General features: G+C 40.9%; 1 protein-coding gene across 5 annotated transcripts in view; it reads left to right on the top strand.

Annotated features, from left to right (window-relative positions):
* LOC122787298 (semaphorin-4D-like) overlaps positions 1-15,616 on the top strand; it is a 2,116,148-nt gene that overhangs the window by 30,227 nt on the left and 2,070,305 nt on the right. The window contains exon 1 of one of the 5 annotated variants that reach the window (XM_044053926.1): positions 8,992-9,067. The exons of the other annotated variants lie outside the window; for them this stretch is intronic. The gene's annotated coding sequence lies outside the window, so the exon portion shown is untranslated. Of the gene's footprint in view, positions 1-8,991; positions 9,068-15,616 lie in introns of those variants that run through there. 5 annotated transcript variants of the gene reach the window in all.

The raw sequence follows: 15,616 nt of genomic DNA, 5'->3' as shown, positions 1-15,616 counted from the left end.
CTGGCTGACGGCCTCTTCCATGGGGCTACACCTGATGGCACACTACCTACCAGGGATCAACACCACCCTGGCAGACCACTTAAGCAGAAACCTACTGGACCCTCACGAATGGTAGCTCCACAGAAAAATCTTTTTGCAAATCACTCTGGCATGGGGGACTCCGAAGGTGGATCTCTCTGCTTTGCATCCCAACCATCACCTGAAAAAAATTCTGTACCAGGGAGTATCACCACCTATTGTGGAAGGGGGATGCCTTGACATTCCCCTGGAACCTCCTCTTTGTGTACGCATTCCCTCCTCTGCCTTTTATCCCCAAAGTACTGATCAGAATGAGAGGGGAGGCCAAACGCCATCCTCATTGCTGCAGATTAGCCCAGACAACATTGGTACCCCTTACTGCGCAGCCTGACCTTACAGCCTCCCAGGCAGCTTCTATCAGCATGGCTGATACTCTAAAGGCAAATAATTGGTCCCTGTTAAGCAAACGGGTCCTAGACCTCATCAGTGTCCAGAAGGTCCAGCACCAGAAAATCTTATGCAGGAAAATGGAAAAGATTCTGCTGCTGGAGCCAGTCCAGAGGGGGTAGTACCTCACAACCTTGCATCCCTCTTATCCTGGACTATTTAGCGGAGTTACTTAATAGTGGCCTTTCCTCCTCCTCTATTAAAATCCACGCCTCAGCCATTTCAGCTCATTTTGATACAGAACAGCCCCTATTTTCCTATCCTTTGATTAAACAATTCCTCAGAGGGGCTTCTAATATCAGACCTCCAAGAAAGCCACCCACTCCAGCCTGGGACCTGAATTATGTTTTGGAAAAACTAACTTTACCACGCTTTGAACCTGCTGCTTCAGCAGAATTAAGGTACCTCTCCTGGAAGACTGCTTTTTTCCTAGCTATCACCTCAACCAGAAGTGTTTCAGAGCTACAGCCGCATCTTCCATGCAGACAGGGTCTTCCTGAGGACTTGTCCCTCCTTCATGCCCAAGGTGGTATCTGCTGTAACTCCCAACCAGGCCATCCATCTACCCACCTTCTTTCCTAACCCTCAAAACAAGGGGGAAATAATTCTGCACTCACTAGACGTGCACACGACAGCTCAGATACTATCTGGACCGTACTAAACCCTTCAGGAAAACGCACCAACTTATTTTCAGCTTTGCCTCAGGGGTGAAGGGAAGCCCATTTCCAAATGGATATTGCACTGTATCCATTTCTGCTACAGTTTGCATGGGAAACCACCCCCCTAGGTCTATTCAGACCCATTCCAGTAGGGTAACCTCCACTTCCACAGCATTCCTCAGAGGAATTCCCACCAGGGCAGGACATCCTGGAAGCTGCCACCTGGACTTCTGGCCATACCTTTTAAAAAGCATTACCACCTATCTCTATTTTCTAAGGCTAGGGCAGGGTTTGCCTCTGCAGTTCTGCAGGGCATGCTGACCCATTCCTAGGTCTCTTACTAATCTTACCACCCCTCTCCTCACTTTGGGAATCCTCCCACAGGTGATGATTGCAACAGTGAAACATGAAGAACATAGTACAATTGTGTACACTTACCATAAATGTAGATGTTGGAGTGTGTTCACTGTTGCAGTCCTGGTTTCCCATCCTCCTTCCCCATTATATTTTCTTTCTTTTGGGAGACACAAGTTTCTAATGGTGGCTTTTAGCCACTAGGACCACTTCACCATATTTACTTGGGCTTCTGACTGTTTAGGACAAGAAAAACTGATGTAATGGTGTTGGCTGCCTTCCTTTATAGCACTGACTACCTGATATCAGCCAGGAAGCGACAGCAGCCGATGCAGAAAAACATTGACTCTGGTATTCAGGCCGGCCGAGTGCTACCACAGCAGGGATAACCAAGTCAGCAGCGTCTTTTTGGCGCAGAAATTTTTTCCAGCAACGCTCCCACTGAAAGGCTGTCATGATTTATGAGCCCCCCCACCAGCTGTAATCTAACCTACTCACCTAAATGGCTTACTCTTACAGTTTGTCCCATAGGGACTGCCTCAGGTTAATACTTCAAACTTTTAAATGTAAAGTTAAAACTAACAACTGCTCTGAATGTTATGTACTTGGCTGGGTCGACAGCACTGCCTTAAAGTCCTCATACTCCTGCATAAGTTACTATAAAACCAGTTAATTGGTTGATGGAAAGGGTAAGGTACTAAAGTTTAATGGTCAATTCTAAACCTAAAAATACGCAGTTTCACTCTGGAATTCCTTACCTTGCAAGCACCAGTCACAGGAACCTTGTGCTTGGGTAAAAGCCCTGCTCCACTCGCCCTCGCTACGTGCCCCACCCGCCCCCAGGGGTGTCAAATTTATTGCCGTTAGCCACACCCACTTCTCTTATACCAGTCATTGACTAGGTCACCAATGACATCCTCCACCCCTGACTAGGCCACCACACCTGATGCTATCCTACCTACTATCCTTAGGCCTACTCCTCTAACAATTTCCAATCCTAGAATTTAGTGATAATCCTCCCCAGATAGTGAAAATGTCTTCACCCAAATCGATGATATGCTCATTTCTCGCCACTCTTAGTCTACCTGCTTACCATTTATGAAAATCAACACCTCACTAGATTTCACCTCCCAAAATCCCAAACAACTTCTCTACTCATTACTAATCACTCCAGCTACCTCCCAAACCACCTCAAACCTTACCCCCCCAAACCCTTGCCGCTTGCAACCAGTAAGGCCTAAGTACATCAACCCAAAAATAAAATACTTTTATAAAATCCTTAACAAAATACGAGAACTTGTTGCCAGCTTACCGTATAACTTAATGCTGGACGGGGACATCCAGCCAAACCCAAGTCCCTCCCCAACCACCACACACAGCTCCCACAAAATAAACCACACCAACATTACTCTAATAGGAACCAGAACTCTCTTCTAGCCTGTCACCTAAACATCAGACGCATTAATAACAAGATTCATAATCTGCATGCTCTGTTGGACAAAAAATGTTAGAGTAAATTTCTAACAAAAACCTAGTTAAACAAAACAACAAAAGACAATGAAGTATTACCCCCAGGGTACTCTATACTTAGGTTTGACCGCACAACCAGGAAAGGTGGAGGGGTAGCCTTACTATATAAAAACACACTAAATATTACTATGGCTAAATCAGTAACACCCCAGTTTAGCAACACAGAAATCCTAATAGCCAAACTAATAAGCGACAAAAATAAAAGCTTAAGCATTGCATGTATATATATTCCCCTACGTAATAATGCAGCCATATTAGAGGGCATCCTCAGTTGGATATCCACCACCCATCCCCATGAAACGATTATCCCTGGTGACATGAATATCGACTGGTATGCATGCTCCTCAGAATCGCCCTCTAATCATGTGAACTTACACTGGTTCACACAGATCATAACCTCCCCTACCAGAATAACTAATCCGAACAATAAAGAGAGCAGCATTGACTGGATCCTCGTCAATAACCACCCCCAAATTTATAAAGTGGGGATTATTCCAGATAGGCTATCGGGAACAAAAAATAATACTTCAACCTTCAAAACTTCCTTACTGAACTCGAAGCATGCAACTGGTCTACCCTAAAACACCTCCCATTAGACAATGTAGTTCACTACTTTAATACTAAAGTCCTTACAATACTTGAATCTCACGCTCCTACCTGGACCATCAGAGTCCGCAATAAAAAGGCCCCTTGGCTCTCTAAAGACATCAAAGCAAAAATTCTAATCAAAAATAAAGCTTGAGACTCCCGGCGCTCAACTAGGGACCTAGTATGCCACCTACAATACAAACCGCTCAGGAACTATACAAAAAAAAAATCGATCTTACTGGATAAAAACTACTACTGCCACCTTCAACAAACACACCACAACAATCCCCAAAAGTTCTGGGCAGGAATCGACTCCTCCGCCCAGGTCAAACTACCACCCCAAACCCCCTGTACCCACAGCCAAACTTCCCCTGAGGGGACAGCTAATGCCTTCAGCAGTTTTTTCACCAAAATAGTTCAGTCACTCGCTAACCAACTAACCTCTAACCACTCCTTCCCAGAGCTACTGAAGCCCACAACCCAGCCAACATTTAGCCTCCAACCAGTATCTATGACTCTTATCAGAGTCCTCCTAAAAAAATTTAAAACCTACCACTCTAGCTGCAGATCTTCTACCAGCTGAATACTTGAAAAAAATCAGCTGATGTCATTGACCACTCTATATCATTACGTATCAACAGAACCATCAGTGAAGCCACCATCCCCCCTATGGAAAATATAACATATCATTCCTCTCCATAAAGGGGGCAGCTCCACTGAGCTTTCTAACTACAGGCCCATAGCTATTTTGTCTCCATTAGCCAAAATTATGGAGAAATGTGTCCACAGACAACTCATAGCCCACCTTATGCAAAACAAGCTGCTGTTTGACTCTCAGCATGGATTTAGACCTACTCATAGTACCACCACAGCCCTCCTGTCTTTTACTAATACTATAAACCTTAACAGAAACAGCAATAAACTGTCTTCATCCCTCTTCCTAGATTTCTCGAAAACCTCCAGTATGGTTAATCACCAGCTCCTCATCAGTACTCTGAAAGCACTACTTTATATAAAAAAAAAAAAAAAACATCCAGTTGTTCCAATCTTACCTGCAGGGTAGAGAACAGGCTGTCCTCTGGCAGGGCAAACTGTCAACCCACCTTCCCATTTCCCTTGGGGTCCCCCAGGGATCCATACTTGGTCTCCTTCTCTTTTCCATCTTCATAAATGACCTTTACACAGTCATTCCAAATGCTACTTGCATTCAATATGCAGATGACTCTACATTATCTGCTCTGCCTCCACAGAAACTAAACTTAAGACATTAACTCGGAATACCTTCAACTCAGTTGAAAACTGGTTGGTTAATCGCCAGCTGCTACTCAATCCCAAAAAACAAAATTACTTCTTTTCACTCCCTTTTCTAAGTCCACATCTCCATCTTTCAATATTACATCTAACAATGGGACCTTGATTTCCCCAGATACCCATACCAGACTCTTGGGTGTCATAATAGATAACCTCAACTATGATCTGCATGTTAACCACACTATCAAAGCCATTAATAAGAAACTCTGCTCCCTTTACAAGATTAAGCCCTTTCTCACTCCCCTTGCCAGGACAACCACAGCTCGATCCCATCTTCTGTCTACCCTGCTATATGCCTCTCCACTACTTGCCAACCTAAACAAATCCTCTCTTAAACTCTCAAGTTGCTACAACCACATAGCTCCATTTGCTACATGCTTGGCATATAGGACTCACCATTGCACTAATCTTAAACTCCTAGACTGGCTGGAATTTCCTAGCCGTCTAAAATATAACCAACTAATTGCAGCCCGTAAAGTACTCGACCACCCTGAAAATACTCCTGCATTAAACAGCATCATCTTCCCCCATAGTAACTCTAGATCTCTACGTTCATCCGCTAGGCTTATGGCTCAAACTGTTGGAGACAATAACAGTGCTGGAGACTCCCTGTTTGCCAACTCTGTCAGCAAAATATGGAACTCTCTACCAGCAGCTCTTAATCTTGAACCCTCTCTAACTCTCTCCAAAAACATCTTAGGACATATTTTAAAACGCACTGGCTATGCCCCTGTACTAACCCTGATTTAAATACTCTCCTAACTCATAATGTTTCTGTACTAAACCCTTGCACTCTCCAGGGTTTACATGTAGTGACCAAATTTGCTCTGTTTTCAGATAGACCGTAATGTCTGTGTAATTTATTATTCACATATGATTGACTAATGTCTGTATCAATGTATGTTTGTTCCAATGTAACCAGATGATCGACTAATATGTTTTGCCCATTGCAAGTCTTTCAATGTATCTCATGTTTTGCCCTTTGTAAGTCTATGTATTCTTATTCCTGTATAAGTGTATTTTTCCAAATGTAATTTTCTATACATCCTGTGGAGCTTTTTCTCCCCGGGCCTCCACTGAAAATGGACATGTATCCAGTTGGACTGTCCTGGTCAACAAATGTAAAATAAATAAATGACTGCACCAGTGAATACACTCTAACATCTACATTTATGGTAAGTGTACACAACTGTACTTTCTGTCATGTTTCATAAATGAGTAATGTTTTATAATCTCACATTTATCTGTCAATTTTTGAGTTGCTGATTTCTTTCCTGTTTATCTCCAGCTCCCTAATCCAGTCTCTGCTGCCTTTCCAACATACTGTCGGTTCTTCTAGTCAACTTTTGTGCTTTTTTTCTGTGTCTCAAGCATTTTCTGTTGAAGCACTCGAAAAGGTTTCACTAGCAGAGTCTGTCTGTGGTCTTTATTACCAGAAGAACCAGAATTAGAATCTCCTTCAGTTTCACAGCTCACGTTGGACATGCTTTGTATTTCTTGCTTATGTTCTGCATCAAAAAAATGTTTGTCCCTCCAGGAAAGAATATTCTGAGGATAGCTGGATACCGCTGTTTGAATTTCATGGCTTGCTTGTCGACATTCTGTGGTTAGTGGAATAAATTTCCTCCTGCCTGGTGTACAGTGAGTAATCATTTTCCACAAGAACTCTGTCTCCCACTTTTAGTACTTTTTCCTTCTGCCACAGTTTTGTCAGAATCAGTTCCTTTAGGATTGTATCTTTACTATTAAAGGCCTAGGTTGCTTTCTCATGGTTAAGTTTGGAGCATGCACACAATGTGGTCTTTCAATTAACTCCTGCTGTGGAATACCAGTCCAGTTGCTTGCTTGTGCTTTCATAAAATTAATCTGTCCCTTTCAGCTTCTTTGGTGCAGCAGAAAATCTCAGGTTTTCCTTGCATGCTCTACCCCCCAATTCTATTATTTTTTTGTAAGATTCTCGTCTTGAACATTTTCATATTCAGCCAGGCTTTTCTTCATTTTGACCTCCATTTTTTGCAGTTTTCTCACCTCATCTAAATATCTGTTTAAAGCTTCTTCTATTTTATCCAGCCTTTACTTGATTTACTCTTACCAGGATTTTGTTTATTTTAATCAGCTCTGAATACATTTGACTTGTTTTTTTCCTGTAGGTTACTGGAAGTCATGTCTTGTACCAAAGCTCGAGATTGCACTGCATTTAGCTGAAGAGCTACAGAATTCTTCCCAGTCAGTTTTTTTTTTCCCCCTCACATTTTGTGATTGATCTTCTTTTAGGTTCTCTGAATTTTTTTTTGCTGGAATCCAGGCAGTGCACATATTAGTCAGTTACTGACATTTATCCCCCAAATTGAGTTCACTGGCTGTCTCTGAGTTTTTCACACTGGGAGAGAGGAAATTAAGCTGTTGCTCAATGTGCAGCCATCTTGGAAGCCTCCCAGGGCTTTCATTTTTGTTGTTCCTAGCATTGTTTTTCAGACTCTGCCTCCCTGTCTCTGTTGGCATGAATGCTGTGAAGGACTTGGGTGCCCAAACGTCTCTCTCTAGTCAGCTCAGCTCGAGCCGAGTGGTGGTTTGCATCTGTGGAAGGTGGCCTAAAGTTTTGGAAGCTGTCCGGCTGTTATATCCTTTGTAGGATATAATGCTTAAAGCTAAGGCTACTTCAGCAATGATCATTTGAACACTTGCGCAACTGTACTTTCTATCCTGCTCTGCCCTCCACCAACCCCATATAATTTACCTCCCAGTTCGTATTTCCTGTTTATTTATATAAACGTAATGTTTTTTGTTTTTTTCTTCTCCAGCTGCTAAAGTCAAAACTGATTTGGTCATCTGTTATTTCTAGCACACGCTTATACTTGGTCACTTGTTTTTTTACTTTTGTCCTTGCATTTCTACTGAAAAATTATTAGATTTTTTTTAAGGCTTTTACACATCCTTAATTTTCTGGTGACCAGGTGATTGTAATAAAATATCGATCTTTAAAGATTGGTACAAACTGGAATTAAGACAAAATTCCAGTTTATGCTCACAGCTTCATATTGCTGTCCCAGTACACCTCACATCTTGAAAATAGAGAGGAAAGGTGGGGTTATGGGGGCAGTCCTCATGGATAAGCAGTCCTGTTTCTGAGCAAGTTATGCACAAGTCTGTATTGCAGGCACAAGATTACCTTACTTGTAGGTATTGAGACCTCGGTCAGTTTCTGAGATTCTCAGAAGAAAAATGTACTTATCCAGTTAAAGGAATGTCTGCAATATCATTGGGCATAATAATTTAACACAAGTATAATTTTTTTGTTGCTGCTACTGCAGAATGAGTTGCAACCCTGTTGGTCTGTTGTTTGGGGATTTTATATGCTTACACTGACTCAAGTTAAAACTTGGTGAGGGAACTGACTTGAGCACAACTGGTTAGTATTTAACCAGAAGAAAAATATAAATATCAGCATTTTTTGAAGGAGAGGCATCCACAGATGGCATCAACACAAAGGAATTTGGTGAAAATAAGTAAATTGTTGCCAGTGCAAACTGAGAAGCTACACAGTTAATAATTTCCTTTGAAAAAAAATGACTTGATTGGTTCAGTGTCAGTGAGTTGAACAGTGCCCTCTCTGCACTCATTGAGGTGTAGGGAAGCAATTTCATACACGCCGTGTTTTACAATGCTGATTTTTCCTACTAAGACTTTAATCTTACTTTGTGTGTCAGGTAGCCTATTACAAAATTTAGAATGTTGATACAGATAATACCTTATATTTGTGAATTTGTATTTAAAGCTATGGTTGTTCCATTTTCCACCCAACCCCTGTAAAAATTCTGAAATTGGTACAAAGTACAAAAAACAAAGAAATTCATAGAATCTGACATTTTAGACCAGATTACTTTTTCAACAAAACCTGATTTACTCCATACAGGTTCATAGGCAAGTACTAGGCTGTCTGCCCTGGCAGCCATTTTAAGCCTAACCAGTTCCCCTTTTTGTGTTTAAAGTAACCTGCTAGTTTTCATAACTTGGTATGCTGTTTTTAAAATGTTTTAATCTCTTACAGGCACACACATTTGTTCTTGATCTGCTTATGTAAACTACAAAAATTGCAAAATAACTGTGCAGACTGGAAATCAGTAAAAATCACCAGCATGACAGATGGAATTCCAATGAAAGTGAGTCTTCATTATTTTAGTAAATTTAGATTGGTGGTTTTGTCTGCAGTGAACAGTTTAGTGCAAACTAAATACAAAATCCAGTTGTGTGTGCATGATTTCATGCTTCACAGTTCTGAGACTGAAGTTCATACAAGGTGGAGGAACATATTATAGTTGGATCATTTTTGTGTAAGGTCCATCTGTTTTATATATATATATATATATATATATATATATATATATATATATACACACACACACTATCAGAGAAGGCTTGTGGGGGGGGGGGGGCAAAAACTTAAGACTGCTTGTATGAGCGATTGAGGAATAAATTCTACTACTACTACTTTTTCGTTTTTTCCCGGTTAGGGTTCGCCACAGCGGATCACCTGTCCGCTCATGATTGGCAGTGGAGTTTTATGGTGTCGAGTTGCCAGCCCGGTGCCCAACCTTCCACAGAAGGCGCACACACACAAGCACTCACGCCTAGGGCCAATTTGGAGTGTCCAATCCACTTACAGCATCTCTTTGTGATCTGGGAGGAAACCGGAGCACCCGGAAGAAACCCACGCAACCACAGGGAGGACATGCAGACTCCGCACAGAAGGCACCCCAGCCGAGGATCGAACCAGAGAACCTCTTGCTGTGAGGCGACAATGCTAACCGCTGCACCACTGCGGCTGCCCTGAGGAATAAATTCTACCAACAGGTATAATTTCATTAATGTTATACAATTTGTGTTTATTTATTTAATTGTTTAGATATACAGATACTAATAAATACTACATCACATGAAAGTAACGGCATCACCATACTTATTTAATATGCAACTTTTATTTTTCTTTTAGGTGCATTTGGTATATACATGCATACTATTATCTGGGAGTAACAACAAATTATATATTTTACTATTTGAATCAAAAACAGTTTTCGTAGATTGTTACATTTTACTATTGCAAATGGTTATTTCAGACTATTTAACAGAATTTATTCTGCTGAGAAGCAAAGTACAAAATCTTCTGATTATCTGCTTTTTGCCATAATTGCAACATTTCACACCTCTGCATGGGCTGCTTTCACAATGAAAAAGGTCAACAGTCACAAAAGGGCTTGCCTGCAAGTGCAGTTTACAGATGAAACCCATGATTCAAAACTGTTTTATGACTTGTTGACTGATTACTACTTAACGTAAGCACTGATGGGGGGAAGCTGTAGCACCTCCCCCTTTAGATCTGCTGATGAGTGAGATGCTTTTAAATCGGAAGTAAAAGATGTTCATTATTACTCCCGCTGCAGTAGCATATGGGCTGTATCCAGCAGCTGACCAGTCTTCACAGAGTTTAGACGCCCACCCACACAGCCACTGCTTCCATTGGCTAACTGACTAGGAGGGAGCTGTAAAAACAACCTGAGTGACAAATCATTCTGGTCTTTCTTGCCCCCCCCAAAACACCTGGGGAACTGAATTGGAAGGGCAAAAACAGTAAATCTAGCTAAAGAAACAACATCCCACAAACTATATACAAGAGTAAAAGGTGGGTGAAGGGAGGGAGCTTCTATTGCAACAGTGAAGAATTCGAATCTCTACTATTAAGTGCAACTTACACAATTGTATTATGTTCATCATTCCCACTGCTGTAGTTACATATGGGCAGATTGCCAACGCTTATCTGACCTGAATGCAGAAGCATAATGGTGCAACTGCTTCTGGAGAATGGTCCTTATAAAGTCTGCTCTGGATATAGAAAAGGAATCCAGTTTATAGTGCTTTGTAAAAGTGCAGATAGAGAACCAAATTGCTGCCTGTTGAGTACTTTGTGTGTATTCCTTCTCGATATGCCATACAAGAAGCCAAGGCTGTAGTTGAATGTGTCTTGATGCTGGAAGGAATTGATTTGTCATGGTGGGAATAATAAAATGAAATAAGCAGAGGGTAACCATCTGGATATAGTCTGTATAGACACAGGTTGGCCTTTGTTCTAGAATGGAAAAGCAATAGCTGGTTAGCTTTCCTAAAGGATTTGGTACTGTCAAGATAATGAGAGCTGCCTATGCATATTCAGAGTAAGTAGAATTTGCTCCCCCTTGTTTTTTGGTTCTGGATAGAAAACCGGGTGATTGATGGCTTGATTTTAAACTAAACTCTGAAATAACATTGGGCATGAATAAGGGGTTTGTGCATGAAGTAAATCTTGTCTCTCTGGAAAATCTGATAAAGCTCTCCTGCCATAAGAACTTGCAACTCAGGATGCTCGTCTTGATGAGGTAAGAGCAAAAACAAGAGCAGTTTCCCAGTAACGAACCTTAAATCAGCTGTGGTTCTAGGTTCAAAAGATGTTAATATTCCAAAAAAACAAAATTGAGATCCCAAGGAAGCATAAATTGGTTATTCCGAGATCTCTGGTGTACTTATTTCAAAATTTGTTTTACCACAAACTAAAAGAGGGGGTTCCAAGGGCAGATATGCTGAAATGGACTTGATGAACCTTTGTAGAGGAGTAAGCAAGGCCAGAGGGTAGTAACTCTCTCAAATATTTGAGCACCAGTGGTACAAAATCCCATATGGTCTCCTGGTTATTGGCTAAGGCTTCAACTAGAAAAATCTTTTCCACTTGCCAACATAGGATTTTCTAGTAGTAGGCTTTCTTGCTGCTTTCATTATCGGATGCATGTCCGCATGAAAAAGTTGCCTAAAAGTTTGAATTATCCAGGCAGACAGTTGGAGCTGATTGATGTGGGGTGCATCAAACATTACCTGAAGTGCGAGTAAAATCAGTCTGTGGAGAAGCTTGTGGTAATTGCTCCAGGATGTTTTGTATGTACTACTTTGGTTTTCAGTTAGATTGGGGCTTTTTGGGAAGGGTTGTGTACTGCGTAGGTGAACATAGTGATAGCTTACCTTCCAACAGACTTTTTGCTTCATGGCTTAATTGCACTAAGGCTTCTTCCGTGGCTACAGCATGGAATCTTGTACTGTTCTTGGTGGTCCTTCTTGCAGTGCACCTAAAAAGAAAAAGCAGTTGAAGCATGTGCCTTTGCCTGTAGAACAGCCCCAGTGTTTCCCTCTGCCATTGGTGGGTGACTCTGCACTGGCCAGTAACTGTTCCTCAAGTCACTTACCTGGTTTCTCAAATATCTGTGGTGTAGCTATGCCAACCAATATGGATCGATGGTCAGACAGATCCTCATTTGCTGTTTCTTTGCACTTGCAGGCTTGAGAGAATCATCCTCTTTAGGTGTGGGGAGTACCACAAGAGGGAATTCTTGGGGTTGCCAGGGAAAGTGACCTGTTACTGGAAATGAGCCCTCTCCTAGTCAGTCTTCCTTCAGGGATGTCCCTAGAAAAAAGAAGCAGAAATTTTATTTCTAGGGTTTTACCTTTGGCTAAATCTGTACTTAAGATAGTGTACCTACTCCTTGGGGGCATGTACTCCAGGTCCTGTACAGGAGGACCCTGTTTCCCAGGATTTGAATAATAGTAAGGGCTGAGAACCTTCCTTTTTCAGGATTCAGAATCTAAGGAATTGGGTTTAGTGAACGGTCAGACAGGAGAATACTGAAGCCTTGTCTTTTTTTTAAAGACCTTGTGTAGTCTTATAGATGTTTTTGTTTGGAAACTTTCTGCAACTGGAATTTTGGGTGTTTATTATCAGTTTGTTTATCCATTTACAGAGAGAGAGAGAGATTTGTGTTGTATATTTTGTTATAGTTTGGGTAAAGACTGACTAGATTGATAGAGAAGGTCATCTGGATACACGCATACACAACAAGGTCTGTTTTGGTAAGATCCATAGTAAGATAGTTGAACAATATCCTGTTAATAATAAATTTATTTTATGCTTTTTGTCATGTTTATTTAGATAGTTTAAAAATAGGGAGAAGAGAAAGGGAGGTGATCCTTGTGGTTTATATCGACTACAGAAAATCAGCACAAGTTCATTTCTCTCTGCAAATTGTGGTACATCACTATTTTCAAGTGGAAGCATGCATATTGAACAATAGGAAATGTTTGGAAATGAGAATATTACAGAAAAGAGAAGAAAGTTTTACTTGCAAAACAGCCTGTGTAAGTGGCTCAAAATGGAGCATATTCTGTAAATATTCACTGTGTATGGCTTGGTGTACAAGACAGGGAGGGAAGGAAAAGTTTAAGATGGAGTGAAAGGAAGATGGGTAAAATGAGAAGGGATGGGGTAGGGAGGTGACTTCATGGGTATATCAGCAATTATAGTATGAAGAATATTGGAGCCTAGAGGAAAGGGAATGGGTTTAAGTTATGCTACCTGCTATAGCATTTATAAGAGGCTTCATGATTTTAGTTTTTTAGCTGGTTATGGAAGACTTGGTAGGAAGAGAATGGTCCAGTGGGATCAGAGCACTTCTTGGTTAACATATTCAAAATCAGTAGTTGCATATCTTTTTAGTGGGGGAGAGAGATTTCCATATGTGGGAGGAGGGGGCTAATGCTGAGAAACTGCTGTGAATTGTAATTCTAGGAGTAAGTAAGGAGGAGGTGTTTCACAGGATTGTGATTTCAGGTTATAGGTAGTATATGTTTTAGTTAATCTGCTGGCAAAAAGGGGAGCGTCTATACATTTAAGGTTTTATATGTGAGGGAGGTGAGAACTGTGCTGTACCTTTGATTGGAAGCAATTTGCTTTTTTGTAGTGATGTTCTGTTTGGGGGGGGGGCAATGAGATGAGTCTACATTTAATTGTGAGCTGCGAGTTGGAAGGTCATCAGATTTTTCTGCATTGCCTTTGATTGGGATGCCGTGTTTTAGTTGTGCTGTCAAAATCCCTTTGCTTCTGGCTGCTGTGGTAGTAAGGGAGAGGAAGTGGGAAATCTTTTCAGACCAGAAAAGGAGTGATTTGACTTCTGATTTAGTGATAAAACTGTGATATTGAAAGTTAAGGACTTGGTCAAGCTAGTTACATAGGCTTTTGAATGTAGTGTTTTTTTTTTTTCTTGGGGTATTTGATTGCTAAGCTGAATAACCTGATGAAAGGGGAAAGTGGAAAAGTTTTCTTTTTTTTTTTTTTTTTTTTTTTTGTATGGTACCAGTGATCATAAATTTCCCCCTCTAGCAGCTGAGCATCAGCTACCACCAGTGCCTCTCTCTCTCTTATTTACCAGGTCTAGCGGACCTGCCTTCTCTTCTCCTGTGTTTGGCTCTACCTGCATCTAGAGCTGGTGAAGAGATTGATGCTGGTGCAACATCATATTGCAGCCAAGGAATAATGGCAACCCCTCAAGCACGTAATTGCTGCATTAATAGGGGTATGCTTCTGCAAAGCAGTATACCTACCGCACAGAGCTCTCCATGCTATTCTGCCCAAGGATGGATGAGCCGTCAGTCACTCTATTCCACCTTCTTTGTACAGCCCCTCCAGCAGCAATGCTGCTTGGCTGAACATGGGCTGTCTGAGTTGCAATAAGGGCTTTATCCCTCTGTGCCACGAGGCTGCTGTTTTTTTTTTGTTTTGTCTTCTTATTGTCCATTTTAAGGCTAGCCAGTCTTCCTTCCTTCCTTTCTTTGTAAATTTATTGAATTATAACTTCAAGTATTGTTGGTGTAGACTGTTTTCCATTTTCAGGTAATTATTATTTTGGTAACTACCATAATTAAATTTAACAAGGCCTTGCTAAGTCTAGGCAATTCAGATCTTGTATCCCAGCTTAAAAAAATAATTTATTTTCTTACACTCATTTGCTCTCCCAGTATTAGAATACTCTGTAGGGAATTTTTAAAGTCTGACAACTCATTTACTCTGAGACCATATGCTACTAGTACCTTTTTCTTCCCCATTACACCTCTAACATTTGCCGTTTACTTGAGGAAAAAATCTTTGGAGTTGTCTTGGGGTATAAAAGTACTGCATCCAAACATTTCCAGGCAAAAACTCTAAATATTCTAGATTTTGTTGCATATTTGGGAGCCATACATATGTCCTCCCATTATTTCCTTGTGAACTGCTTATCTAGTCTCTCTTCCCAATGTTTTCTGACCTTTTTTGATTTATTCTTATAGTTGTTGTGCAGTAATTTATATGTCTTACTATTTATCTCTCTTGTTAACAATTTCTATTGAAGAGACAGCTAAAAACTCAACCAATGCAGTTCTTTCATTTAGAATTCCTCTATCCCTTTTTCTTGGTGTATATTCTGATGTCAATCCCTGCTGGGAAATCAGTCTGTAGCCTACAGTCCAAATGTCTTCTTGACCTCTTCCCATTGTAATTCCTTTCCCTATCTAATTATTTGTTCCAGTGCTGTGACTCCTCTGCTAGCTTCTGCCAGTAAATTCCATCTTGCCTATTCTCTGTACCCCTAACTGCAGTCATCCCTATTGGCAGAATCTCCTTTCCTGTGTTGGCTTAGTTCTTGGTATACTTTATGCATCTTTGTGTATATAATATTCTGTATGACTGCTGTTCTCCTTAAAGATTTGTATCCAAAATTCCACTCTTTCCTTATTTCTTGAATTACCCCACTGCTTCATTATCTTCCCTTTCCTCTTCAATTGCAGTTTTCTGCTTGTGTTGTATGTAAGAGTTTTAACTGTAT

This window comes from Protopterus annectens, chromosome 13.part0 (genome assembly GCF_019279795.1).
Source record: "Protopterus annectens isolate FY-2018-M chromosome 13.part0, PAN1.0, whole genome shotgun sequence".
NCBI classification, from domain to species: domain Eukaryota; kingdom Metazoa; phylum Chordata; order Ceratodontiformes; family Protopteridae; genus Protopterus; species Protopterus annectens.
The sequence above is the reverse complement of the archived record's forward strand: the minus strand, read 5'-3'. Positions and strand labels throughout refer to the sequence as shown.